General features: G+C 42.3%; 1 protein-coding gene across 1 annotated transcript in view; it reads left to right on the top strand.

Annotated features, from left to right (window-relative positions):
* LOC111583219 (transcription factor Maf) overlaps window positions 1-26,621 on the top strand; it is a 46,368-nt gene that overhangs the window by 10,028 nt on the left and 9,719 nt on the right. The gene's annotated exons all lie outside the window — the stretch shown is intronic.

Raw genomic sequence — 26,621 nt, forward strand, 5'->3', positions numbered from 1 at the left:
AACACCTGAGATTATTATTATTATTACTTTCAGTCGCCTCTTTTTTTTCTTTTCACATTTACTTCTATGACAGTCCAACTCCTTCCTCTGTACATCCTTTAACATTTACTGCGTGCAGTGTTTTGGGGCTCTGACAGTGCTGCTTGAATGACAGGGGGGTGACATGCGCAGTGCTCATGGGATGAGGCCAAAAACCTTTCACCTCTGTCCTGACCCCCCGACTTCCTCCGCCCTCTCTGCTCTCTCTGCGGAGACAGACACTGTACGTTATTTTTTTATTTATTTGCTGGCTGACACGCAGATGGATGGATGGATGGATGGTGGGATTGATGGAGCGAGCGAGGGGAAAGTGAGCACTAGTTTTTCGTGCCCTGACATTGCCAGCAGGAAATCAGAGGGAGAGGGACGAGGCGATAAAGACCAGCGAAGGAGGGAGAACGGATGGAAGGAACTGAGGCGAAGTTAGTGCAGAAGTCGAGGGATTGAGGTGAGGAAGGTACCTGGATTTGAATGCAGGGTGAGAGGACAGGGACAGGAGGAAGTGAGGAGGAAAGGAAAGGAAAGGAAGGGAATGGATGGATGGATGGATGGCAGGAGGGCTCCTGGCCGTGGATGCAGACAGACAGGCAGGGTAACCAGAGGCAGGCGGTGACCTTCTCTGCTGCTGGAGGATCGAAGGCTTTATTTAAAGGCCTGGTCAATGCTGGGTGCTGCTGAGGTATCAGCCTCGCAGCCAGGCGACTCATCACCACTGTAATACAACTCTCTAACGCTAACCCCCTCTCCCACACACACAAGCAGGACAGGGCACTCTCTGGACACCTCAGGTTTTACCTGGTACAGTCGAGAGGCTGGACAGAGGAAAGTACAGCATCAGCATCAGCTAATTTTACTGTGCAGCAGACAGTATACTCCACTTTCCTCATGTGCTCAGCATTCGCTTGTTTTGCTTCTGACATGCACTCCATCCCCGTCCCTTGTTTTTTTTTTTTCCTCTTAATCATGAGCAGACAATGTGAACACTTTAAAATGTGACCCAGTGAGGATGCAGGTGGTGAAGGAGTTAAAAAGTGACAGAATGCAGGCTGCTAAGGTAGGACTCCTGCATCTGTGTGTGAGTGTGTGTGAGTGTGTGTGTGTGTGTGTGTGTGTTAGCAGAGCACGTGTTTGCGTTGGCATGTGTGTGGCTGCAGCGTTAGGACACCTGCATGCTTCAGCACTTTCTGGCTGTCAGGATCTCTGAGGTCACAGGCAGGGGGAGTGGAGAGGGCACATTAGAGGAAGCTTCAGAGCCCCCACCCACCACGCCTCCACCATCTCTCCCCTCGTACCTCCCACCGCTGCAACCCCCACTTTTTTTCCCCCTTCTTCCCCCTCTGTTTTCCCCTGTCATCCCTTCTCCTCCTCCTCCTCCCCACTCCGACTCGTCTTCCCCTCGTGGTGACGGGGTGAGTCGGCCACTCGGGGGGGAGGGGGCGCAGGGAGGCAAGGTGCCTCTGTGGCTGACAGCAGGCAGGTCAGGTTTTTGTAGACACGGCAGAGGAGGAAGGACGCATACGCAAACACGTCAAGGTGTGTGTCAGTGGAAAGAGAGAGGGAGCATGTATTTAAATGCATGCGTGGACATATGGGCCGTGCACGTAAACAACTATAGAGCATTTGCTGGTAGATTTGAAAATATCACATAGATGGGAGAAACATGCTGTACGTAATGAAAATGAAACTGAAACATTTTACATCCTGGTGGAAATCAGCTAGATTTTAATTTACAAGACAGTGTCATAATTCCTGAAATCGAAGCAGAATTAAACAACAAACAAACAAGACTTAAGGTGATATCGCCCACATTTGATTGTCATTTCTAAAGCACTAAACTTGTGTTGGGGCCTTTTGTATTCCGCAGCGAGCAGGATTTGCTCCATCCACAGTTTGACACACTTCACTATCCTTCACTGCCTGGGATATATATAACTACTGGCTGCCCATTGTGAGACTCATTACACTGTTACAGTTTCAGTAGTGACACAGACGTCATCGCTCCATCCAGAAAATCCAAATGACAGGGGGGATATGAGCAGGATGTATGCTCCTTATTAGGGCCTGGTGTAAAACGGGAGGAAGCAAGTGGAATTGGGTCTGTGTAAGAAATGACAAAAAGAGGAAAAAAGATTTTACTCTGCAGTTGTAAAGATACACAATCTGAACACAGAACAACTGTGTTTAGATTTGGGTTGTTTTTGAAAAATGTGTTTTTACTTCTAAGCCACAGAGTAGCTGATGTTCAAGGAGGAAGCTTCGCCCCGGAGCTAAACCTCCAAACATCAACCCGCTCTTCTTTTCAACTTATGTTAATATAAAATCTTCTCTCCATTGTTTCGGCTATTTAAACCAGAATTGTGTTGTTTTATTCAAACATAATTAGTTGTAAGGCTGTTATGTGTGTGTTTGTGTGAGCCTCAGAGCCACTGTTGTCCTCAGGTTGCGACTGTGTGTTCACAGCGTGATTGAGAGAGGAACTTGTGTTGAGCCGGAGGTTAGTGTGATATAATGTATTCCCCTGAATCATGGCAGCCAGCAGCCCGGGGCCTTCCTCTCGCCCGCAGCCTCCTTTCTCCTCACCCCTTTCTCACTCCCCTCGCCTCACCATCCTCCTCTTCTCCTTCCCTGCGGTGGATGCCCACTGCTAGCTGCTTAGCATTACACCCAGAGTCTAATTGAATTCCAACACTCAGGCGTTAGCTCCTGATGCTATAGAGATGTTAACACGGCACAATACTAACAGTCCTCGGGATGCGTTTCAACACCCGTCTCCTAAAGAGAAAATTAGCGCTAAGCTCACTCTGGCAACACATGATTTATTCAAAGCTCCAAACTATGTCTTCTGTATCCCCTAAAGGACCGTCTTTTATAGCCATCAGCGAATCAGCACTTCATATACACACATGGAGCCCTGGCAGGATATGTATTGTGGCTGCGCCGTGTGTGTGTGTGTGTGTGTGTGGGTGTGTGTGTTTGCTGCTTCTTGTTTCTCATGCTTCTACCTGAGTATATCTATTGTCCTTTATATAAATGTGTCTGCTGGTCTCTCTGCATCCATATTGCTGGCGATGCCGTCCATCCCCTCTCCCTGACACCCTCACTTTTATTCCCTGGCTCTCAAACACTAGCTCTGGGCTTTAATGGCACATATTTCCTGGTCCCGGCTGAAACGGGATGCATCTTCTCCTTGTTAGCTTGATAAATAACCAGGCTGCTGGGAAAGTGCTGAATTTTAGCTTTCAGCCTCTATTTTCTGCTGGATGACATTAATTTTAAGTGCTGAGAAGGAGCTAACTAATACAGACAAATAAATAAGGAGGAGGGAGGGAAGGTGCAGAGGTGCTGGAGTCACTGCTGTCCTTCCCCCCCGGTTACCTGTTTATATGCAGGCATTCATAGATGCAATATACAAAGCTGCAAAATAAACAGTACACACAATGAGCGCAAAGTCGCAGTCAGTTTCTCAATAGATGCTTCTGTTGTTGTCCAAACTGCAAAAGTCCTCTTGTCCCAGTAGAAGTAGAACTCCTGCAAGGTCGAATGTTGGCCGTGTAGCAAGCAGACAGACAGACAGACAGTCAGTCAGTCAGTCAGTCAGTACGATTGGCTCCATGCTTCTCTATCTACTGTCTGCCGCTGTACCTCCACTCTGTCTGCCTCCCTTATCCTCTCTCTCAGTCTTCTTGAATTTTGTGTTTCATCAAAAAGCAGAAATTAGAGTGGCAGTAATGCGGTGGCGGATCACAGCCCGCAACACTCAGGATAAATTTTATTTATATGAGCAGAGACAACAAAACAGAGATTAGATGTAAGTAGCTCATTAGTTGCAATTTAAATGTTGAGAGTAAGTGTAATATTGGAGGAAAAGTTAATTATGGTTGCATACAAAACAAGGAAAATAATGCTTTCTAGCTACAACACTGACAAAGTGTATTTAAACAGTAAGAAAAAGGTTTAATTGTATTATTTTGACATTACTGTTTGTGTCTGCAACATATGTGCATAATCAGTGTGCAGCGACAGCCTGACAACAGTTTTTTTCATAACCGTTAATATAAAATATTCTCTTTTCTTGCAGCTCTGCATTTCATCACATCAGCTGCACTAAGTAGGATTTCATTTTTCTATATGAACAAACTATTGAAGACTAAAACAGAACAGAATAAAATTGATCAGAATAGAGGTTTAAAGTTGAATCTCCCATCTTTCGCCATATTTTGCTTTTTTTTCTTCCTGATGCCTGTACATTTTTATTGCCGTCCTTTATTCTTTTTTAATTGGTTTTATTCAGTTTTACTTTTCGTGCTTTACAATTTTTTCTTAAGCTACAAAACCCCAAGATGACTTTTCATTTAGAAAGAGCATTTGCCACATGACAGCAGCAAAAGGCACAGCAATAAACGTGTTTTACTGCTGGTCTATAAACAAAGAGCAAAGGGATGTCGACGACGACGGGACATACACAGCACTGCTGATAATGTGAATCTACTTCTATCTGCTGAAAATGCAAAACAATACTTAAATCTGTATAGAATCAGTTGCATGTCTCAACACAAATTAAAATCGTAATGATAGTTTGCTTAAAATGTTTTTTTTGTTTGTTTGTTCATGTCAAATACACCTTTGTTTGAGTTTTTTTGTTGGAGAAATCCATGTTAGCTGCACGCGTACACACTCACACACACTGTTGTGTATAATATAACACGAAGTGGCTGCAGCTGAGACACCTCATACATTATTTTAACAATGTATAGTGTGGTGAATAAAAAGGTCAGTGGTTGAGAACTGGCTTCATGTAACAATAAGATGCATGAACTGAGCACCGCAGACCCTTCAGTCAGCATCTTGCAGCTGAACGCTGTTAGAAGGAAACACATGCAGGCTGGAGTGATAGATTCTACTGTAGGTTGTGTGTCTGTGTGTGCGTGTGCATTCAGTGTTTATGGGGCACTGTAATGAAACACCTTACAACAATAGATTTACTTGGTCTATCATTATTGATTGTACATTCTTCCCTTTTGCCCTTTGCCTCGCTTTGATGAATGTCTTTTATTACGGCATTTTAAAGCAAGAGATGAGCTGAGATTTTGTTTTTAAAGTGATGCTTTTATTAGACCAAATCTATTTTCGTCAGCATCCGAATACACACTCTCGCTCTGCAGATGCGATGCAAGCAGTGCATGTTTCTGTTTGCAACGCAGGGTTTAATTTTCAGGGTGTATTTATCACATGCTGTCATGTTGTGGTCACATGACCACATGAACCACTGCCAGCAATTAAGGCTGATAAATCACTCATTTACAGGAAGAGAAGGAGGGACGGAGTCGGGTAAAGCGGAAACAAGAGAGTGATAAGAGAGACGGAGAGGAATAATGAATAGCCTGAACCCCTTCACAGATATTTTATTCTTTCCTTTTTTTCCCTTTTTTTAGAAGCTGTGATGTTGAATGTTGTTGTGTTTGGGCAGTGTAGTATGAACTCTTGCCAGTGAGGCTCATTGACTCATACAGGCAGAGACAAAGAGACAGATGGTAGTCGTTTGTGTGGTTTACTGTGATTGTGACCTGACTGCACTGCTTTATTTACTGTTGGTGTTTGTGTGCAGCTGTGTGCACGTCTGCACAAGCAAATGCAATCGCGTCACGACAGAGAAAGAGATGGAGAGAGCATACGCACACAACTGTCAGTTCGCTCTCTTCGTTTCCTGCTGATGGATTTCTTCTCAGTCTAAACAGGAGAGTAAACACACTGAAGGCTCTGCATGCAGCTACCGAATTACACTGTGCTACCCTTTATTATCGTCAGTGCATAGATGGAAATTAAGCAGAAATTAAACTCAGACATGCTTTGATTTTTATATCTTTTTGACTGACATTATAGAAATTAGGAACTTAAGCTTTAGCCGCTGATCAGACACGAGTCTCGGAGAGGTCCTGGGATGTGAACGGGCTCTAACCTGTGCAGCGTCTGTGTAAGTTACATCAGAATGTGTGTTTCAGCAGCCCAGGTCAGTGCTCTGCTGAGTCTGCCCACTCACTTGAAAAGGCTGATTAAAGATTCATGACTAAAAAGAAGAAGAAGGAAAAAAGCACAGCCTGCTTCTAATGGGCTGGAGAAGAAGAGAGGAGCGGGGAGGAGACAAGCTGTGGTTTCTTTGCCGACCCTCGCAGCTCTCATTCATTAAAGACAGTGGTCACTAACTGTGCTGGAGGAGTCTTTACAATGAGGCTATTGAGAGGAGTCGAGTCAGTCAGGTTTCCTGCTGCACAGTGAATATGGTCGCGAAAGATTAGGAAGCCGCTGCTGCTCTGTTTGTGTGTGTATTTTGTTGTTTAAAGATTTTTTCAAATTAACTGCCTTCTTGTACTGTGCAGAAGCACGTCTTATGGCACTATGCACGTATCTATAATGCTGCATTCAACAGAGGCAGGACCCTGCTGTCTGTGGCCTTACCGCTAGAATAATTCTGAAAACTGGTGCCTGCAACAAAAGCAGTTCTTCTGGGGAGAGAAATAATCTGTGTACACATTAACTGCACTGGAACACAAAGTCAACACTGCGAGTGTGTGTGTGTGTGTTTGTACTCGTGTGGTACGTGAAGTATTGCCAAAGACTGTCAAGCATGTGAAAATCTTTCATTTTTCCAGAGGAGAGAACAGACAGAGTGAGTCTCTACATTCTCTCTGATCTTTGCTGTCTACTGGCTTTCTAGTAACAGCAGTAATGAAAGCTTTATATAATGTCTTTATTTATTTTATTTTTTAGAAGAATATTTAGAATAAAGGGCTGTTTTGGGGTTTGGCTTTTTTTTTCTTGAAAAACATGTATGATTCCTGCTTTTTTAAAAACACTATATCGTGTCTTTTTTTGTGAGGGAGGTAACAAGAGTTAAAAAGAATAAAACACATTTCTATTCAAGCCTGGGAGTTTATTATTGATTATTTCTATTAATAACATGTATGTGAATGAGAGCTTGTGCAGGGACTTGCTTTTGCTAAAGTTAACATCACCATTCTCCAAATCTCTGATCCCATCACTTTTTTCCCCACTATATATGTGTGACGTAGGAAAAGTGTTGAACCTCCTCGTCACTCTTTCTGTCTTTCTCATGAGCTCCGGTTTAAGGTTGATGCACGTATGAGGACAGAAAGGGGAGGAGACACGAGGGAGGGAGGAGCGAACAGGGGAGAGACGTGCAAGCAGACTGGCTTTTGAAAAAAACATCCTGCTTGTTTCTCACTTTCAAATACATCTTTTTAAAATTGCTACTGAGCTCAGTGCCTACTCAGAAGAAAAACGTACAAATGAAACAGGCCTAAGACATTAGACTTTGACACTGCAGGTTTTTAAACAGATAATTTCCTGCTGAGCGTAATTTATCAAAAGAATTTGTCACACACAAGGATTGATTATAAACTTTAGCAGTAATCTATGTGTAATGTCACTCAGGCTGAACTGTGTGAATCCTGAATTTGGCTACATCACATCTATCGCTCTTAGAACAGATGCATGAAATAGACTAGATCAAATATGACATCACAGACATCACTCAGCATTTTGCAGTAAATAGACGACTAAAGACTGTGTTCAGAAGTGCCGCAGTCTGTGTCAGTTCTTTGCCAAAATAAGGCAGCATAAAATCCAATTTTTTAAATATTTGTAATAAATGCTCAATCAGAGACAGACAAACAATTTGCCACAATTTCGGGAAGCGAACGAATATATAAAGAATCAAATTTTTTGCACTCGTGTTTTGGTGGAGCTGGTATGTGCAGCACAGTGCTCTATACTGTATATTTTATGTGGCTTTATCTTGAGTGAATTAAAGGGCTTATAAAAAGTAGAACGTTATTAGCATCAGACCACCTGGGGTGAACATCTGCAGCCTCAGACTGCAGACCCAACATACATCACTGTTTCTCTTCCCACTATTTACTGTCACACACACACACATATGGTGCATCCATCTTTTGCATGACTCTTGTGTTACTGACGTATGCACAGTTGTGCATTCCTGCAGGGGTGCGAGCGGGTTATTAAAGATGCCACGGTGTCACAGGTTAAATACAGGTTGTGCTCCTCTGGTCAGCCAGAGGCCAGAGGTCAGCGTGTTAGCTTCAGAGGCCTGGATGACCACAGCTGATTGGTTTATCACAGCACAGCTCACCAGTAAGCCAGCGGTGATTTGAAAAACTGAAGTTTAGGATCATTCGTGGAGCTTTGAATGATTTTTTTGCGTTTTTATGCAGTACTTTTGAGTGAAACCTTTTTATTTGTTTATCTTATTTTCTTATTCCTACAGTAACTGCTCTCCTTTGAATAATTAGATGTTCTTTTCATGTTCTATTAGGACTGTTTTTCCTCATGTCTCTGCTCGAACACCATTTTTTTCATCTTCAAAGTGAAAGCTAAAATAGGGCGATCATTGCAATTTAATTACTACAAATCCCTTTGTGAATTTGCTCTTGTGTTTGTTTACATGCATAGATTTGCCGGCTTCTGCACTTTTTGTGTGTGTGTGTGTGTGTGTGTGTGTGTGAGCCTCAATGAATGTCTTTACTTTCTTGTGTCGTTCTCAATATGCCCTCTTATTTTTAGTGTGTGTACGTGCATCTGTGTGTAGATGAAGTTGCAGTGGGGTTTATTTAAATAGATAAGATGGTGTTCTATTCCCAATCAGAGGAATCTCCTGTCGCATTTCAGTCTCTTCATAATAACCCCCAGCATTGCTTCACAATCCCCTGACACACACACACACACACACACACACACACACACACACACACACACACACACACACACACACACACACACACACACGCAGACAGAGTGAGTATTGCAGACACTGCAATTTTTCTCTCTCTCAGCGGTAAAAGGCTTTGATAAATGAAAATAAATACTTTTCTTCATATGAGGAACAGGAGAGGAAAGAAGGAAATGGCAGCAGTGACAGGAGGTCTCTGACAGTTTGATGCCTCAGTACAAGCAAATATATGACAAAGAAACAGAGACGGTGTGAGTGTGGTGCAATTTAGCACTAAAACACAGGTACATCCTCAGTCATTGTGGGGAATCAGAGCGAGGGAGGCAGTGATTCAGGGATGTGGGCCGACAAGAAGGGAGATATAGCAAGTGGCCTATAGGCTGACACATTAAATGAGTAACAGTGAGAGGAAAAAAAACAGCACAACACATGATTTAGAGGAAACGGGTTCTCCTCCTTCATCTGTCTGTTTCTCTGACTGCAAGGTCACGCAGGAGCTTCCCTCTTTTCTCTCTCTCCACCTTTGTTTCTCTCTCTGCTCCTCCGGACCTCATTTCATTCAACACTCCCAAACCTCCGACAGCTCCATAACTATAACTCTCTCCTCGCCGTCCTCTCCTCCTCTCTTCTCTTCATCCACAGCTAAATGACTCTGTCAGAAATAAAGAACACTTATCTTATCTACTGCCTCCACTCTGCTGTCTCTATCCCTGCCGACGTCACGCGCACAAATACACTGATGATAAAAAAAGAAACAAAAAACAGCAACTTATGGATGAATTCAGCAACACAATGATTCGTATTTAATCATTTCTCTGCTGGTGTCTAAATGTTCGACAACATTTCAGCTTGTAGGGACTCAAAGTCTGCACCCAACTGCCAGAAAGAAAGACACAGCCCACAGTGTAGCAGACGGACAGGTAGACAGAGGCTTGACAGAGGACAGGTGTCCACTCATTCTGTTCTGCTGAATGAGTTGAACCATCACAACACACACACACACGTGCACACACTCCTCTTTTTCCTTTCCTGTCATCCCCTTCTTCTCTCCCGTGGTGTAGAGGAGGGAGAGGGATCTACAGCTATCTGCAGCCTGCGGAGGGCTTACCGTGTGTTTTTGTCTTTGTGTGTATGTGTATGTCTCTCTCTCTGTGTGTGTGTGTGTGTGTGTGTGTGTGTGTGTGTGTGTGTACAAGCCACCTACCAGCCTCTCAGCAGGAGACCACATAGGGATGAGAGGAAAGAAAGAAGGATGAGGGGGTGGGAAGGAGTGTGATAGGGATAAAATTCTCAGCAAGAGCAAACACACACTAACCAGCTACACAAACACACACAGACACACACTCAGCTCAGCTCAGCACACGCTCCAGCAATCTGCTAGGTCTCCCCCTGAACGCTCCATCACTAATAGTCACGATACAGAGTGCAACATGGATTTTGATCAGCATGTATTGTGATGACTTCGCCTTTTTCCGTTACCTAGAAGTGCAGACACACACAAAGTTGGCCCACATATATATAGTTCAGAGGGATCAAAGGTTAGGAGTAAACCGCATCGACTGATTCATCTGTACGTCGAGGTTATGCATATGTTTATTGAACCTCGTCCACTTCGGAGAGCCTTAGCTGACGTAAATGAGCTTCATGTTTTTGCATCCTGCAGTGTTCAGGGTCGTCCTTTGTTTGCTGCTCTGAGGCCTGTGTGGCAGCAGAACGATGGAGGAGAGCAGAGAGAATGAAAGGGAAGCTGCCTCGCTCCGAGCAGATAGTGGATATGTGTGTATGCAAGGATGCGTGAGAGACGGAGAGATGAAAAGAGTGATAATTCTTCTGCTACCCTGAGGCCTCTCACAGCCTCGCGGGCTCCCTATAGGTCCCCTGACGCATGCCTGAGCAGAAAGCTGGGGCCCGCTAATTGGCCCCTGTGATAACACCAGAGACAAAGGTAAAGTGTGTGTGTGTGGACATGTTTCGGCATTACAGAGCCGCTGAAAGCTCATATTTTCCACACGTAATAATTTGTTGGTTTGTAATTCTGCTTTGAAGGATGTTTGATTTGTACACTGTGAGAACATTTAAGATCTGGTGGCTCATTGAAGTCGTGAGGCACTGAAAGACAATTAAAGCATATTCACCAGTTCAAAGCTCGGCTTCAGCCTTTAAACAGCTTGTTTCTCTAATTGTTTCATTATCTCAGTGTGCTTATTAAATGTACGATAATTGTTAATTACCACATGAGGATTTGTAAAGGATTTGTCTTGAGTATCAAAACAAATTAATTAAACTGAACACATTTAAAACAACAGCAATGATAACAGCAGGTGCGGTGTGTGTGTGTCTGTGTGTGTGTGTGTGTGTGTGTGTGTGTGTGTGTGTGAGTGAGTGAGTGTGTATGTGCGTACACGTGCACATTTCCGATGCTGCGCTTGTTTGTTTGAATCTCTGTTTAATTGAGATTCATAGGAGGAATTTAAATAAGATTCAAATGAGATTCATAGCTAAGTGTAGCAGCACAGGTAATATGCAGATAGATTTAATGATGATTCAGTGTATCTCGCAGTCTAACGAGAGTTTGATTAGACCATTGGAAGACATTGGCTGAAATCATTACTGTGGTTGGAGAGAAAAGCAGCGAAAAGAGGGGCTGTGGTTTAAAGGCATTTAAGGTGAATAAAATTAAAGTTTTCTAAATGACAGCTTTGAGAAATCCATACTTTGTGCTGGAACGTGGTGTGTTAAAACCCAACCAAAACATTATTCCTATACTATATCTACAAAAAAGTGAAAAAAATCATAAATATTTCATTATTATTATTATTTATTTGCTTTGCAGATACAAAAGCATGTGCAAAATTAATGTTTAAAAAAGTTTTTGCTGTCTTGGATCATGTGAAATGCCAGGTTTAAATTCCTCCATTGCTCTATGTGAAAGCAAAGACACTGTACTGTACATCTGATTTCATACACTTCCCAGTTTAATCTGTGTAACATCCAGCTGCTCACGACAGCTGGGACATTATAAGTAAATAAAACGCAGCTCCTGAGCTTGCACATACACGCATGCACACACGTCAACACTTATTCTTCCGTCGCCTTCCATACATGAGCAACGAGTTGTTTCCTTGCCTTTCTCCTGCTGTACATACGCCCGGACAGATGTGCACTGCTGGAGACTTTATATTTATCTATAGTGTGCTTACCATAATTAAATTGATGGGAAAAGGCGTTTCTAATCATTGTGTGTGTGTTGGAGGCATTAAGGACGTGGCGATACACTGGAATCTGATGAAACAGACTCAAATGACCATAATTCTCATCTGTAGACTTACATTCCTAGGTCATATAGGCAGGCATAATCCCTTTTAAAAGTTTAGTATAAACCCAACAGTAGATGAGGCTTCTGATAATACACTATGAGGGACATTTTTATAGAATCCACACACACAGGTACAACGAACATACACACTTCTCGCTATTCTTTGTGGCCTATTTTGTTTACTTAAACGTGGTTGGATGCTAATGCAGCAGGAAGCACAAACACACATGTAAAATCCTGACGTGGTGAACAACGAAACATATATTCCGTGGGTCTGGTTAAGGCACAGCAGCAGGCACAAGGCTCTCTCTACTGTACGACTGCAGTATTGATAGATGCTGCAGAGCCCGAGTCTACCGTTCCACTTTATTTCAATTAGCTCACAGGAAGCAGGAAATAACCTGCAAATCAATTGTCATTTCTATGGGACTGAGGCTGGAGGCTGAGATTCACTTTGTCCACCAATAAAAGATGATGTAGCCATGAAGAAGATTAAAGGGAATTTCCTCCTCACATGCTCTCGCCCTGTTGTACAGTATATCATTAGTGTGTGATGTTCGGTGCTTTAAGGCTTCTATGGTTGTTCTCTGATGAAATGCGGAAATTTGTTTTCATGGTATATACGTGCTCTCTAAAATAGCCTTGCCTCCAGCATCCGTAAGTGATCTCTTACATGTCCTGCTTTAAAACTCAAAATCTGAATCTCTTGTAGCTCAATGTGGCCTTTTGAGGACAGATTTTTCTGCTGTTGTATAGCAGTGAAGAATGATGAGGAGTTGACAGCTATACTCGGCATTAGCCTGTAACCTGAAGTCGTATCCGTGTTTTTTGAGGTGTGCTCTTGCCACAAAAAGCACAACAGGCCCCTGAAATAACCTCAAGGCATTTCCTCCAGTCCGTAAAGTAGATTTCCTGTTCTTAAAGACATTCTGTCTTTATGATGGACACTAGTGCTTGCATTAAATCAACCTTGGAATCACACCACCAAAATAAATGTGATGAATGCTGATGTATCCTTTTAATGACCAAGCACAAAGCCGTGTGGCGGCAAAAAAAAACCCAGGAGAGCAGGAAAGCGTGTATGTGGCACGAAACACGCTGGAAAGCTTTTAGCGAGGGAGGCTGAGGAAGGGAGGTCAATATGGATTGCAAGCGAGCAAGATATAGAAGGTTATATGGTGTATGATCATATCAGAAAACACAGTCATGTATGCACCCCACTTTACAGTATATCACACACACACACACACACCTGAAAACACTGGGACGCACCGGTGGGTGATTTGTTTGTGTTGTTGGTGCAGTGGACTGAAGCCATGGAGGTAGTAACTGTTTGATGGTAGGCTTTATGGAGACACTATATAACGCCTGTGACAGTTTATTCAGTGCATGTCAGGAAGAGGGGATTTGTGACACTACAATGGCTGGGACACTCCTGCAGCCCCGTGCACTTACGCACCCACCGTTCACGGCTCCAGAGGGAAAAATGAGTGAGGGAGATGTGAATCTGTTTGCATGTTAAATGTCATAGAGCGGCGTGCAGTATAAGACTGAAACAAGGCCGTAATTCTATAATAAAACAAGTGCTAAACTCAGATATTCTGGGAATCGACAAAAATATCTTCCTTTTTTTTAAATTTTAGCAGCTGATTTGAATGTGGCTTCACCCCTTTGACATGCTCGAGTAGACACGAATGTGTGAAATGGTTTAATGAGGGATTTTTCCCCCACTGCTTTACAGCTATGGTGGCAGGCGATTGGAAACCAGACTGAGATCGTTAGACAGTACATTTTCTTTACAGAAAAAGAAATTCTGCCTTCTTTTTGCACTAACTTTTTGTCCAGCTAGTTATTCCCCAAGGTCCATTAGCCGAGTTCTCATTGGTTCTACTCTCGGCTGGATGCTATTAGCCCTGTGATTGGGTATCGAATTAGCCTGCTGATTTGGTATTGAAGGAGTGAAGACTGATGAGAGGATTTGGCTAAGCTTTCTTCTCCAAACCTCATTACTCACACTCAAAAAGAGCAGAGCTGGAGACTCGCACACACACAAAAACAACTCACACAGACATGGACACACTGAGATTTCTGTCCTGCCTAAACTCACACTTTTCCATGGAAGATTTAACAACTTAAACATCGTCCCACTCCGCCAATCGTCTGCAGGTAGAAGACGATTCTTTTTGCACAAATAGACGCCTGCGTTGCTTTTCTCGACTCACTTTTCACATCTGCTGCAGATAAAGCACAGTCTAAAGCACTAAACAAATACGTGATATATGCATGAGCAGGTGCTGCAGAGACTGGAGACACTGGGAGAAAACCTCTCTGTACTGAAAAGAAAGTGTTGTCGGCCCAGGAGAGTGCTGCATGCAATTGGAGGCTGCTAAAGAGAGGGATGTGTGAAAGGCTTTGTGCTGATTTATGCTGTGTTTCATCCCACAATAAAGATTATGGATGATGATATTGATTTAGCCGGGGCTGTGGCCATGACTGGACTCAGGCTCTCAGGTTGGGAGAAAAGAGAATTTAGCTCATTATCATTCTCAGACACAGTGAGGAAGCCTTTCTGTCGGCGAATGTGTGCAGATAAATGTGTGTCTCTGTGTGTGTGCCAGAGACTTAGATCATCCTCTGTATTAGCGGCACGACTCTTCCCTCCTTTAGTGTTTGTGAAAGTGATGAACCCAATCCTGTCCTCCTCTTTGGAGAGCCAGAGAGCGAGCAGCAGGCGTTCCCAGCAGCACAGCACAGCAGACCAGGAGGGAGGGATGAAGTTATTGACTCCACTTTGATTTAACCTCTCCTGCCTGATCCTCAGAAGCTCGCAGACACATGCAGATTGGGGAATTCTCATAATAGCAGCCGCCTTCAGAGAGCTGTGCATGTTAAAAACGCAGTTCAGAGTTTATTTTGGCTTCACATCCTGTAAGTGAAAGTAGCAGTACCTCAATACTGTGGAAATAGCACATTACACATTATAAGATGTTCCTAGAAAATTACCAAAAGTAATAGTATGTTGTTGTGCAGAATGGACTCTTTCAGGATGTTATTTTATTGTCAAAATTGTACTTGACCTGCTCTGTGGTGTTTCCATGTAAACAAACCATACGTTTATTTACCTTCATATGAAGTGTTTTTTGTTTTTTTTTTTTTAAACTAAAATTTTGTGTGTATATCCTTGAGCTCTACCCTTGCAGCCTTCTTCTGTCCTGTTGTTGACATTTTTTGGTAAATTCACCTGCAGATCTTTGGAATATTTTGACACCACCAGGAAGACTGTATCACATTACCAGTGAATTCTTGTGCTCAAGATAAACAAAATAGCAACAGTTTTTCACACACACACACACACACACACACACACACACACACACACACACACACACACACACACACACACACACACACACACACACACACACACACACACACACACACACACACACACATACACACACACACATTTCAAAAAACTCTATTGTACTATATAAACGTTCAATAGCTGCTTGAGAATATACCATGATTTTAAATTTAAATGTTTATTAATGTGCAGTATTTGCCAACAATTATAGCTTCTAACTAAGCTTTATTACAACTGTGCTATTGTCATTCATTATCTGTTTTAATAGAAGCATCCACAGGTAGAGTTACAGGCTGACAGATGCGTTTAAAAGTCTGTGCAAAGCAGTAAATAAAGATGAGTTCAGATTTGTTCCTTGTCATAGAAAATTGTCACAAACCACTTCGCAAAATTTGAATGATTTAAAAGAATTAGTGTAAAACAATAGGTTTTAGAATCATGAAAAAAGCAGTATTCTGTTGATGTGTACGTGGAAGGCACTGATTAGCAGCTTTCACATTCACTCAAATGAACTATACGAACTGTGCAAACTCACCCAAGTTCTTTTTAGCTAAACCAAAAAAATTACCTCCTATAATAAAGTAAGCACACAGGGCGACTTCTACTCATTAGTGGGAGTGTAATGATATAATTGCAGTGGGATAGGAGAATGATGGCGAGGGAAATATTCTGACTGGCCCCATCCCAGTCATCTGCGTAAAAGTTTGTGAAATTATCCACTGTGATGATCCTCAGCTCTCAGTCAGTGTGGCTCTACAAAAACATCAACCACTTGTTCTTCATTTCATCATTTTACATTATTTTTAAAATTCTGGCTTTAACAGAAGCAGCACTGACTGTATGATGGGATAGTTAGCTAGCAAACAGTAGAGTGCAGGAGGTGTAGTAACTTGCTGTTGAGCAGGAGAACCACTGTTGCTGCTGCACTCCAGTTTAATAACATCACAGTGACCACAGGACGAGACATGCAAATTGTGGCTTCAGTAGGTCATAGAGCCATGATGTCTGGGACAACCAAAGAATCCTGAAGTCAAAAATGATAACAATTAAAGTTCACGAACACCACAATTCAGTACCACGCTCTTGTGTCTTTAACAGTTATGTTGTGAAATGCATAATGTGCTTAGAAATGAATCTCTGAATCTATAATACACCAACTATAAATACTCAATGTGCAGTTTGAATGTGCTGCAACACGTATAATTTCCTACATGACGCTACATTACAACTGTTTTTATCCCAGCAGATTGCTATTCAATACCTGTTTGTTACACGTCAGCATGCAGGTGTAGGTGTCCACAGAAGGAGCTGCAGTTGTTGACAGACACGGAAATAGACATTTATATCTGTGAACAACTATATTATAAAGTGTTACAAGCTATTTTTCCTGCTTTCTAGTGAAAGGAATTACTGTTACATTACTTTCGTTTATCAAATATGCCTTTAAATAACCTCAACACCTCCATTGTCACATCACATATTTTGTTTTTAACGCATATAATGTGAAAACTGCAACAGACAATATTGTGGTTAAACAGATTGTTAGATTTTATACGTATTATTTACAATTTACACCCACGGTTAACAGTTTACCTTCTGTCCAAATTATATTAAGACCCTTGTACACTTTTATACTGGAAAGGTAATCTGATTACTGTTACACATTCCTTATAGCTACAAGATTATTATTATTACTTATGCATTAGACACATTCTGTATTTTAATCTTGTACAAGATCAAGATTATTTTAACCACTTTTTGTGCTTATAGGCACATTCAGCTTGTGTGGTATCTAAATCTATTTAAATATATAGGAATAAAGTGTATTCAGAAGTACAATATTTTTGTGGAAAAATGTAGTGAGAACCTCTAAAAGCAGAGAGTGACCGAAGTGGGAATTCTCAGGTCATGTATCTCACATTTACTGCTGCAGTACACTATTTGTGTCTATATACTGTACAGTAGGTTTATACATAGACAGTAAATATTTCTCTGCACATGATGTTGGTTTAGCCGAAAGCGTCTGCACAATGCTTGGCTAATACATCCATAATTTGAGACCATTTCAGATTGAAACAACAGCTATTATTACGAGTAATATCACTGAATGCCGCTATGCTGAACACTGTTAGAGTTGTTGAACAGGACAATGGCGCCAAAGTGCACTTCTCTTTAATTAATTACCCGCTTTTGTTTCCGGAGGCAACACGCAAACACGCACGCACAGATATAATACACACACTCACACAAATGCACACACTGAGAAGCAGGCAAGAGTTTGGTTTTTAGAGAAAAAAGGAGGAAGCGAGGGAGAGAGGAAGAGGGTAATATCAGCAGGCTATCTATCCTCTCTTCCACTGGTGCATCCCAATCCTCTTTGGAAATAACAAATGCATAAAGGAGCCACAACACAAATATATCTGCCTGGCTCAGATAGATAGTGCAATGCTAGAGTTTAATACCCTTATGTAAACCAGTAACAATCAAGCCCTAACACACACCCCCACATCACCACTAAGGGGACAATAAGGAACACGCTCTATTCTCTCTCTCCAGATATGAACAGTGAGGAGTGATTGTGTGTGTGTGTGTGTGTGTGTGTGTGTGTGTGTGTGTGTGTGTGTGTGTGTGTGTGTGTGTGTGTGTGAGAGAGAAAGAGACCGAGCTGTGTGTATGTGTTTTTTTCCAGCAGATAGTGAACAATGCAGTAGCTCAGATTGGTTGGCTCCCTGATGCTTCTTGTGGTGGTTGTTGTTTCAGAAGCAGAGAGTGATATAGACCCTGACCTCAGAGACCACAGCACGTCTGATACTCTATTTCATTCATCCCTCACCATCCACTCTTTTGATATCTCACTTTATCCCTCTGTGCCAATTTGTTTTTATACTTTGCCTCCTCTCTCATCCTCCCTCCGCTCTTTTTTTTCTCACTAAAACTGACAATTCAGTAGACAAAGAGAGGAGCGTCACTAAAACCAAGGAGCCCATTTGTCTAAAAATGTTGCCACTGACAAGCAATCTAAACCGAGGGAAATACTTTGAGGAGTTACGCATTTATCACATTAATTTGTGTGAAATGTACTGCGCCTGTGGCAGGTTTACTTACTTCGAGATGCTTCAGGAAAGAAAAAAGTTATTAGACACTTATAATACATCCTGACTTCCTAAATAAAATATGAGACAATTTTTGCAACATTTCCTGACAGCTCACAAACAGATTTTGACCAAGAGGGAGAAAAACAACAGGGCCGCCTCTCTAAAGGTGGATCAATATGATTAGTATGCCCTGCATGTATGTGTGAGCGTGTGTGAGGGGGGTAGTATAGACAGGAGTTAGAATAGCAAAGGTTAATATCATACATCAGCTGCCATCTGCATACAGCTCTGAGGGAGAAAAACGCTCTTTGTCTCTTTGCTCTTGGTTGAGTTGATCACTTTAAGATTATACACCGGCTGACATTTCACACTTGCAAGATGGAGAAAAAATTTGGACACTGTCTTTAAGGGGTGCAGAGGGGGAAGCCATAACAGCTTCAATACAGTTTCTATTGCAGGGCTAATATTTCTGTATTCAAGAGGGGAAAACAGCAGTACTTCTAATAACCAGTTTGAGCTAAAAGAATAATGCTTTTGTACAGTTTCTATCAAAGAAGAACAAGTTGCAGCGTGCAAGTGGCAGTGGTCTGAAAGATGTAAAGAATCTGTCTTTTCTCTGCAAGCTCAGCGACCACAGAGTGAAACCCAACGCAGTGCAGACACTGACAGAACGAGCCGCCTCTGTTTCATGGATACATGTGTGTTTGTGCATGCTTTGTTATTAATGTGTATGTTGGCCATATGTGATCACACGCATGTATTGCTGCTTCTGGTGTGTCTTTGTGTTTGCATGTGTGAAAGCACGCCTTGAAGTTCTCCTTGATCATCAGGCTTAATGCTGCACTCTGTCAGCCATATAAGACCCTGCTAGGAAACCATCAAATATTTATACAACATTATCCCTGATCCTATAGCCTGTAAGTAAGGCAAACACTCTGCTGACTTTCTATTGCCTTACAGATGTTCAGGATTCAAGCTCTGGAGTTGTTACAGATCCACTAGCTTTCATTAACCACCAGGTTTTCTTGAGGGACCCCTGACTGGTGATGCTGATGACCCACAGGGCGAACAGAAGACACACCATCACAAATACAGTTTACAGCTCCCGTCGCAGGATTTGTGACAGTTTTTGATACAGTGATTGAGAGGGAGGATGGCAGAAAAATAAAGAGAGGGAGAAGGCAAGAGAGTATTAATTCTACATCCCAGACACTGAATGGCTGCTGCTGTTCTGAAGGTTGTTTTATGGAGAAGAAAGAGCCTGATCTTTGTGTTGTGTTCTGGCTGATTGATTGCAGTGGCCCCAGGCTCCTCAGAGTGCGCTGCATTTTGTCTGAGTATTTACTAGAATGTTGGGAGGATAAAAATCACAGCCTTAGTCATCACACTACAGAGGCAGAGTGGCAAACACAAACAAACAGAGAGGCAGAGGAAGCCCACACACACACACACACACACACACACACACACACACACACACACACACACACACACACACACACGAAGGGGAGTGAAAGAACATACAGCACAAAGGTGCAGACATACTGTATCATAACTAGATGCAATGTATAGACGTATAAATTATTTAAAATCATGCTTTTTTACTGCTCATGTGCCACTGTAATAAAGTTCAGGGCATCTTTATTTAAACAACTGATCTGGAAACATTTTTTGGGAATTTTGCATGTTTTTTGAGCAAAGAAGCATTAGATGTTTTAATAAATCTGGTTCGAAATAATGCTAACTTGACGTTTGGTAGATTTGCTAGCATTAGAGCACTCTTGTTTTTTTCAGTTTGTCATTATGAATGACATTTAAAGGTCTTTTCAAAACAGATATTTTGAATTGCTGCAGCAGGAAAATCACTTGTGCAACTTTTAAAAGGTTCAGTCTCAGTAAATACTGCAATACAATCAGAAATTGTGTTTTTTAACACCTCTCTTTAGTCATATTCCTGTGTAAAAGGTCTAGTCAACTTCAGTTTCTTCTTGTAGATGTGTGCCGATGTATGCATGTTAGAAACCGGATCTTTGTGACTAAACAACAAACCACAGCCCACCTATCGTTGCCTCTTGACTCTTCTTCCTGTTGTCTTCATCTCTTATTTAGCTAAAACCCCCCAAATTACTGTGATTTTCATTACAATACTTCACGTTTCCCAGACTTAACTCCTGACTACACACAACTGGAGGACAATGGAGAAAATAAACGTGAAAAAAATCTGCCCTTGTCAAAGAAATAGAAAGAGAAAGTGCACTTTTATCAATATACACCCATTATACTAGTGCAAGCCTTGAGTTTTAAGAACCATAATTAACTGCTGTTAATATCTGCATGTGTAAAACTACAATAATCCGCAGTGACACAGTGTTTACTAAACTGAACGTTATAGGCTTAAAGAATTTACTGCATTGCTGCTGGATTGTATTGAATTAGTCCCACTCGATAACAATTTCAATGGTGGTTTTCAAAAATACATACAAACCCGTGAGTTGAATTTGTAAGTTTGCACCTTACACATTTCTGTGTAAGTAAAAGTGTCTCACCATGACATTAGACACCAAACTAACAGAGCAATTTGTTGCGCTTTCCCACATTGATTTCACTTGCACATCTCTTCTGGCACATTCATATTTCAAAAATTGGTCATTTATAGACAGAACTCTCTGGTGTCCCGCTAAACAGCTCAGCTTCTGATTTCTCAGACGAATACAAGCGTCTCAGTTTTCACTTTTTCTGCATTTTTTTTGAGGTTATATCAAAACGTATTCTACATGAAGAGTGTTTTCTATGTGAGATGTAGGTGATGAAAACAGGAGAGTGGGTTGATGGAGTTAAATAGGCGACCAGACTGCAGGGCTTCACCGCAGACTGTGATGTGTTGTGGACAGGACAGCCCTTGGCTCTGTCTGTCAGCCTGTGAAGCCCCAGTGTGCAGCAGCGTGGACAAAGCTGTTCGGGGTTCACCACTGCTGCAGACCTGTCATGGTGACAGAGACAGACTGACACTCTGTTGCACTGAGATGCTGCAGCCTTCAATCTTTCCCCCCCTTTTTTTTCCATCCCATCCATTCATGTTTCTCGGTTTCTCTCATTCAGCCTCTTACAGTCTTTCACCTTCTTCGCCGTGTCTCTGAAGCTGCGATGGAAACAGACTGTGGGTGTTCTGACATTAAAAATAAGGTCTCTTTTTGATGTTTTCTTTCTTTTGATACAGAGTTTGTATCATATTCACCTTTGTCTGACCCCATCTAGCCTCAAATTAAATGATTTAATCTGTAAAAAGCACCTACATTTTTTTGTCTAAAGTGCGGCATTATACAAATGAGTGAAAGAAAAAATTTCTGAAAAGTGCACTAAGAAGCCACACATAAAATAAAGTATGTCAGCCCCAACTGTTTTAGTAGTGTCAGCATTAAGTGTGTGTGAGTGTGTGTTTCCATTGTGTCTGTGGCCCTGTGATGTACTGTGGGAGGGGAGTTGATTGCGTAATCCTACAAACCGAAAAACGGTGCTTGTCAGATGATAATCTACTCACTCTGCAGATTACCGCACAGATTAACATACAATGAATGCTGGGAGGGTGTGAAAGATACCAAACTTCAATTTCTGTATGTTTCTTTGCATTTTATGTGCACAGATGTAGATATTTGTGCTTAAATATTCATGTCATGAAATTTGTCCGTATGTTCTGCTGCGCATGTGTTTGGAATTCTACACTCTTTTTAGTGTCGCTGCTGTCTGTCTGCAGTGTGAGGAAACACACACACACACACACACACACACACACACACACACACACACACACACACACACACACACACACACCTCCTCATATAGCCTGAGGGGTCCAACAGCTTATTATGAGTCCTTAGTGAGAGAGGGAGGAGAGAACAAGAGGCCGACTACACTTAAGTGGCAGCAGACAGCAGAGAAAGGGAGATTTACTTCTCTTATTCCGGCACACAAAGATTTAAAGGAGCTCAGTATGTGATTAAGAGAAACTACTTCTATAATACTATAATGCTTGAATGTCTGCTGACGAGTGTTATGATTGAGAGAGTGTGTGTGTGCTAGCTCTTCCTGCATGGAGAGAGTATTACAGTTGTATGTGGATGTGTGGTTGTGTCCATTTGATGAATGCCAAATTTCTCTCTACTCGTCTCTTTTTTTCCCCGGTCTGCCCCCTGTCTGCTCCCTTTTCTCCCCATCCTCATTCTGCCAGCAGCCACGCTGAGAGACTGTGTATATGTCTTTATGTGTGTGTGCGCATGTCCATTCCCATTCTGTCAGGTTTATTTCTGTTATGTTTCTTAATTAGCTAATAAAGGTCATGGCATCTCTCAGTCAGGGGGGGGCTGGCGCATGCAAATGAGCCAGAAGGTCAGATGGATTAGTGACCGCCTCACACCGCCCAAATATAGACACGACCGTGCTGCCATACAAATACCTGCAGCTATTAAAGCGTGTCTCTGTACCGACACACACACGCTGATAGAAATGCGAGCGGTTTACTCAGCTGTAGTGGTGTTTATAAGCAGGCAGTGTTGCTACTGAGCATGTGCTCTGGTGAATTCAAAGCTGTATTTTTCACTACTGTCCTCAGCAGAAAAACACTCATCATGCCTTAAACGCCTTTTATATTTACGTGGCAACGACATCTTGTGGCTGTGTTGGAAGATTGGAAGAAGTGGTACGATTCTGTTGAATGTGAAGCATGTATGTAATTTTAAAGATTGCAAGTCCTACAACACAAGTTTCTTTCCTTACTGTGTTAGGTTGTACTTTGCATGGTAGCTCAATGTAAATATAAATGTGACTATAACTTTGGCTTGGGGTCAGAAGAACTGATAGGTTCAGGGCATAAGATAAGATAAACTTTATTGAGCCCTCACTGGAGATATTTCCACATTATAGCAACTGGATACAACTTAGGCATGAAAGATGCAAGACGAGAAATACAAAAGTAAGACTGAAAACAGAGTTATAATAAAGATTGTACACCTTGAACACTGCATGTACAGATGAATCTACATATGGATGTGTACAGTTTCTGAGGCTTGACTTATGCTGGTGAATAAAATTCAAGGTATCCAGACTTTGCTGTCTCCGTTTGGCCAGATATTTCCAACCCAAACCCAATGCTTTTGTGCTGCCCAGTTCAGTTTGAATTAACACTTAGAAGTATGTTGTCCAGCCAATTAGAGAACCACATCAGAAAAACTGCTTTATTAGATAAGCCATTATTTTCTTGTTTATTTCAAGGAATTGTAGGTATTTTCAGTGTAAATTTCAGTTGTCACTTGTTTTTTTTATCGCTCGTGGTATGCGCACATTATCATTTCCTCCTGATGCACAAGATAAACACATGCTTACTGCTCTCATCTGAAAGTGTCTCCATCTCACAGTGAAGTGCTCTTGTGATGCACTCGTCTTCATAACATGCGGTGCATGAATGCTCGCGTAGATAAGATAAGAGGGGAGGCGCACATGCTCCAGTGCTGACACAGTCGACGCTGTAGTGTTGCAGTGGATCTGTTACACCTCTTTAGGTCTATCACCTTTCGCAGCAGAGCTTGTCTCAGTGTCCTTTAGCCCTAAATCACCAGGCTGTCTCCATGTGTGAAAGCTCTCTCTCTCTCTCCAGGTCTATAACTCATCCTGTCTGTCTCGCTGCTCTCTCTCTCTCTCTCTCTCTCTCTCTCTCTCTTCCTTCTCACTCACTCTGCCTTTCCCATAACTCACCGGGTTTCTCTCCACCTCTGACCTGCTCACTCACTTCTCTCTCATAGCCATCCGTGATTATGTCTTCGTAAAATCTGACTCCTCTTTGCTCTTCTCTCCTCTCTGAACAATTTTCAAATCCACTTTTGACGTAGCATCGATGCTCTGAGTCATAGCAGGACTCTTGTTATGCATCTCATCCAAATCCCACCATTCATCCATTTCTCTCTAGTGGGAGGTTGTCTGGCTGCCTGCCTGGCTTACAGAGTGATGGACACGGGGTGAGACCCACTCCTCTGCAACACAAGCACAACAGAGACCAGACACTACTGTACAACACTGTGCTGAATACAAAATGATACAGGAGGATGATAGACAAAACTGAACTCAAGTGGAGAAGGAATGATAAACAACGCATCAAGCGTCTTCAGTCTTTGAGCTCATTCTGTTCATGAGCGAAGATAAACACGCTCGCCTATCAGCGTGAGTGGAAACTCTAATAACAGAGATGTGAATTAATGCCAAACTTTCTCGCACACGATAAAAACAGATGTGAGTAAATACACCTACTATCTAGAGTCGCAGGCTGTTTGGCCCGCAGCATTAAAAGTGCAGCTAAGAGCAAGTCAGCCTCCGTCAGCGTCATATCTTCTGCTGAACAGACCTTTGTAGCAGATGATACAGAGAATGGGACTTTCTTTGCTTAGATCCTTTCCTCCTTCACCTCCTCCTCCTCCTTTCTTTCACTCAGTATTTAGCCAGAATCCAGCAGTTGTTTCCAATACATACCCCAAGCCTTAGCTGCCCTAAAGTTAAGAAACAAAAAAACCTCCTTCTGCTGCACCTTCTCATGAGCACACATGCAGAATAAAAAATGTACTGCTCCAGGAGTGTGTTTTACAGACAGTGCATCGAACCTTTCTCTCTTCAAAGTTCCACTATTTTTGCCTCTCGCCTTGATATTAGATCTGCTGGAATATTTTAACGACCCAACTCTTCCCTCTTATAATTTTTCTCCCTTTTATCTTTGAATACGCCAGTTATTTCACACCCGTGACCCCGACTGCCTTAAACCAGGAGTCAACCCTCCCCTGAAGCCCTCTCTGACTTTGTCTTCTCCTCTCTTTTCCCTCTCATGATTTTCAAAATGCAAACATGTCTCCTGTCTTCTAAACGTCTCTGTACGCCCTCGGGGATGTAAGATTTAAAGCCATTTTCAGAGGAGTTTAAAAAGGTCCGATCCATAATCACCAAAAGTGCCTCTGCCATCTGCAGAATTACAATAACATGCATTTAAATGACTGAATTCAATATCTGTATCTGCTGTATATCACTGCTAGTCATGACTCATGCTGCATGCCCAGCGGAACCACGCGCTCAGTTTCAGTTTCATGTTAATATCCGGCAGATTAAGTGGAGGGGTGACCACTGTATCACTGTGGAGCATGGCTGTTTCTTGTTTTCCATGCAGACACAATGGAATATAATTAGTCGATAGCTGCGTCGCACTCAGGCCTCCACTCGCTGCTAATAAATGCTAGCAACAAAGAGTGAGGCCATATGTCATTTGCTGCATTAGCCACTGAACAGTTTTGTCAGGCAGACTGCTTGCAAACGTACATTACATACATTAGCAGTGTTTCCAGTCTCTATCAGTCCTCTGATTACAATAAATGCTCCCTCGCATTGTAACGATGGGCTTTACAATAATGGGCCATAAATTAATACAGTGCTCAGCAGTAAATACTATTATGCTGTTAGTGTTTACAGTATATCCGTGTATATATGGCTGAATTGGTGGATAATTACCATTCGCAGAGGCAGTCACTCCAAGACGACAGACACTTACTGTCCATTTGTCAGCATCCGGGGGGGGGGGGGGGGGGGGGGGGGCAGAAGGGGAGGTGCTGCATCCTGATCAAGGATATCAATACCCCAAAATGTCATTGATTCCAACAAGGAGCTGATGAGCGTGTATAGCTGTGTAGCTGTGTGTTAGGACACTTTCAACACAGCAGCAGTGGACTGGGTCTCTTTCCTTTAATCTTGCAGAACAGGAGGGGCAGGTGTGAAAAGCTTATTAAGGTATAATTCGCTGCTCTGTCTGTGTCATTTGGGCTTTGTATTATCACTGAGATCATCCTCGCACACGGCGAGGGTGTAGAAACGCTGTGAGTGAATGGCAAGCAGGCGTGTATGTGTGTTGGTGGCGTGCTTCCATATGAAATGTACACGAGGGTGAATCTCAGTGGTGTTAATGGCTTTTTAAATGTCAGGGAAAGTCAGGGAATGATAAAAGAGAGATCTGTTATCCACTGT

This window comes from Amphiprion ocellaris, chromosome 3 (genome assembly GCF_022539595.1).
Source record: "Amphiprion ocellaris isolate individual 3 ecotype Okinawa chromosome 3, ASM2253959v1, whole genome shotgun sequence".
Lineage (NCBI taxonomy): Eukaryota > Metazoa > Chordata > Actinopteri > Pomacentridae > Amphiprion > Amphiprion ocellaris.